This window comes from Alligator sinensis, unplaced genomic scaffold, assembly GCF_000455745.1.
Source record: "Alligator sinensis unplaced genomic scaffold, ASM45574v1 scaffold65_1, whole genome shotgun sequence".
In the NCBI taxonomy this organism is placed as follows: Eukaryota; Metazoa; Chordata; order Crocodylia; family Alligatoridae; genus Alligator; species Alligator sinensis.
The window spans coordinates 110,694-114,786 of NW_005842037.1; positions in this window are offsets into that span (position 1 = coordinate 110,694).

The window sequence follows — 4,093 nt, forward strand, 5'->3', positions numbered from 1 at the left end:
CTTTCCTGCCTATGCAGGGGGTCAGACTCGATGATCTATTGAGGTCCCTTCTGACCCTAACATCTATGAATCTATGAATCTGGCTCCTCAGCTATCTAGGAAGCCAGTTCACTATGCTCTCCAACTCATGGGCCAGCCAGATACCCAGGAGCAGAGTCACTATAACAGAAAACTGTTATAGAAAAGCAGAATGGGCCTTTTAAGGGAAGAATTTTTGTGAACCAGACAAAGGTGGCCAGTAAGGCTGGGGTTAATAAGCAGCCCTGTGGACAGGTCAGCTGATAGGGTACCTCACTAAATGTGGGCAGGGATTGAGTGGCATATAAACTTGGGGCTCAGCCAAGACAGCGAGTTGAGTCCTGCAGGCCAAGGAATTAAGAGCTCCTGGCTAGGAAGACTGCAGAGGACATGGGCTGACTTCAATGCTGCCCTAAGGACTGCCAGCAGAATACTGGTGCCTTATGAAGGAACACAACCCCAGCTAAGGGGAAGCCTTGTTATGCAGGCAGGTAGCCACTGTTTATGTTTAGATCAGAGGGGGTTGTAGTGGGATCCAGACCAAAGAGCCACACTAGTGTGGGGCCTGGGTGACACACTCGCAATGGGTGTTTCACCCACTTTTCTCTGTATCCCATCTGCCATGACTTGCTGTTAATGAAAAAGATATCAGGGAGTGGTACCTGACTGAAGTGGGGTATGTTGAGATGGGTGCAGGTTTCAGTGTCCAAGCCTCTTCTGTGGGGCTCTGCCTCCCTTACACCCCACCCCTTTCCACTCAGGTGTTTCTGTGATGGTCTCAGGATAGGTGCCTGGTCCTCCAGGCACCTGTCTTCATGTGATGGGAGAGAGGTCTGATATAAGAAGAAAAACAAAGTGGTCTGGGACCAACAGGAGCTGGTCAAGCCCTGCGACTCTGGTAAGTATCTACCACCAACGATGTCCATACTGCATAGAAATTAATAAAGCAATATAACATAAATAGTCATATTCATCATTTTCTCATGGCCTAGCTTGAGGGTCTTTGCAGTTCACCCCCAGTTGTTAGCCATGATTCACAGGGCAGGTTTGTATCAGGCCAACCGGTACCCTATAAAGGAAGTTCTAGGTTGACCTGAGTCAATTTGGACCCCTGCAGGTCCCCACATGCCCTGCAGCTGCCACCAGGTGCTGCAAGCACCTGTGGGGCTCACCACTGCCTGCAGCTGTAGCCTCTGGGGTCTAGGCAGTACTGGACAATCTGGCCACTTGCATTCATCCATAACCAGGTTCCAGGCCCAGATGGAGCCCAGCTTTCAGCTCTGTCTTACCCAGAGGGTGGATATTCAGGGAGCGCATCACTCGCTGCTTGCCTGCCCTGCCCTGCCCTGCTTGGTGAGTGAGCATGTGGAAGGGTGTGCTATCTGCCCAGAGGCCCACCATCTGCCATCAGGACAGCAAGGATCCCACAGAGTGTGGGGCACCCCTGCAGTCATCACCCCCCAGTAAGTGTAGGGCTGGAATGGATCCATGCTACAGGGGTGTAGTTGGTTTGCCGGAAGGCTTACTACTGGGTTACAGTTTCAACTGGTGGTTTGGCAGTGGCTGAAAGGGGAGCAAGTGGAGGCCACAGTAGAGTGCCTGAGGGGTCTCTGGGGTATTAACCCACAGTAGAGTGCCAGAGGCATGCCAGTGTTTAGAGCTCTACTAAGGGTAGATTTGGGGCTTAGACTTGAGGGGCAGACCCAAACCCAAAGAGAGAGAGAAAGGCAGAAACCTAGCTTGGACAGGAGCTGGACAAGGACCAGGGGGGCCCAGTGCCCAGGGAGAGCAAAGCTCAGGCCAGGGGCCCAGATGGACCCAGAGCAGGCTCAGTGCCCAAGACAAGGCAGAGATTCAGGCCAAGGAACAGAGCAGGAGGCAGAGAGGAGATGCAATCTGAGAGGGTGAGACTTCTGCTAGGACTCAGACATCAGGTCTGACAGTAGGCCTAGGCTAAGAGAACCAGGAAGAAAAAAAAGGATGTGGCTGGAAAGATGTAGGTCCTGACAAGTGTGTAAAGGCCTGAGGTGACTTAGTACCAGGCTGGGGCCAAGTACCCACCAAAGTCATGAATGGTAACATCTGTGAGGCATGAGCATGGTGTAAAAAGGATAGTTGGAAGATGTAATAAGCTCCTAAGGCAGTGGGTACTGGGAGGCACATATGGGCCAGGAGGGCCCATTACAGACAAACTGAGTTTGCGTTAATGGGGTCAGGGAGGGGATCCACTGGTGAAGGAAGGATGAGGACAGGTTTAAGGACTAACAGGCAGCTTCCCTTTCATAATTTAACAATTCCATCAAGGTGTGGTGGGTAAGAGCAGAAGAGCGGGTACCTAGAATCAGGTTGAGCAGGTGGCCATTTGGCCTCCAGGGGGCAAAAAGGTCACTGCTAAGACCTCTCTGCTAGAGTCAGGGAGAGCCAGATACCCCAGGAATCCAGGAGAACAGGGAAGATTTTCTCTTAAGCGTCAAGGACCTGATACCCCCTCAGCTCTGCACGAGTCCTTCAAACAACTGAGAAGTTAGAATTTTCCTTTCAATTTTCCCACAAAACAAAAAAACCCATCATTTTCCAGGAAAATTGAAATGATTTTACCATAGAAAAAATGTACTGTGCAGAAACTGCATTTTATGTCAGTAAATAATCCCAATGGAAAATTCCTGATCAGCTCTGCAAAACCCCCCATCAAAGCCTACTCTTGTTATATTTGCTGCTACGACATAAATACAGATTTCCCTCACTTTATACGGTACATGTGTTCCCGGAAAACTGTGCATAACTTGAATTCGCATGAAGGGAACCTAGTTTATAAGTTAAGAAATAGGGCTACATTCCCACAGTGGTGAGGGAGGGAGTGGAGCTGGGGCTGGGGCTAGGGAAAAGGGGTGGGGGGAGGGGTGTGGCATAGCCCAGAGACTGCAGCCACTCCAAAATTTGCCATAGCACCTCCAACTTGCCCTCCCAGAGCTGCCGCCACCCACTCTGAGCGCAGCATGGCCCAACCCCTCCCACTGGGAAGATCCAGGTGCCACCACCAACCCGTAGTAGCAGCCCGTGCTCATCCTACACACAGAAACATGGGAACAAGCCCCCTGGGAAGAGCCTGGTGCAGGCCCCCAGCCCGTAGCCCTCCCAGGGTGCATGTAGCAGCAAGAGCTGCAATCCCGTGTCCTGCGCCCTGCTCCCACTGACAGTTCCCTCTGCTTCACTCCCTACTGCAGCCCCGGGAGTGGCCAACACTACCTGCCTGCAGCTACTGGGCTGCGCTACAACCCTCCCTGCTCCCCTTCCCCTACAGACTTACCTTGCATATAACAAATTTACCTCACATATAACGAATTTTGGGTGGAAAAACGGTCATTGCATAAGAGCGAATTCGCATATACAGAACCCACATAAAGCAAGGGAAACCTGTACAAATAAGATGGGAGGGAATTTCATCTGTTTTATTTATATTGCCAGCTTGAGTTTGAAACCTATGTGGCTCAAAAGAGCCTCTTTAGTTCATTCAGCAAAAACTTTGGAATAGGGAATGGGGGCTTCATGCAAACGCTATGCACAGTGCTCTGAACCGGATGGTTTGAAACTAGGTTCCCAGGTGACATGTTTGAAAATTGCTCTCAAAACTCTAACAAGATTCCCAGTCAACCCCCCAATATTCATAGTAAGTTATGGTTAAAATACATATTTCCCTTTAAAATTCAAACTTAATTGTTATAATCAGAAACAACAATCAAGTAGAAAATGCTTTCAAGATAGGAAAACTGCATTTAAAGTTCCAAAATTAATGTTAGCTTTGTCATCAGATTCCAACACATTCCTGCATACTGGTCAGAGACCCCCCGATATACTTTACCACTGAAATCTTTCTTATTGACTTCTATCACTGTAGTGATATTGAATAGGATTCACACCTGTGCCAAAGACGAGCACTACACCAATGCACTGCTGACTCCTTTCACATTGAATTTCCATATATGGGAAGTGTAATCACCACCTCTTGCTGCTGCTTCTTCCCTGCATGCACACATACACACGCGTGTGTGAACCCCCCCCCCCCCCCCCCGCGGGG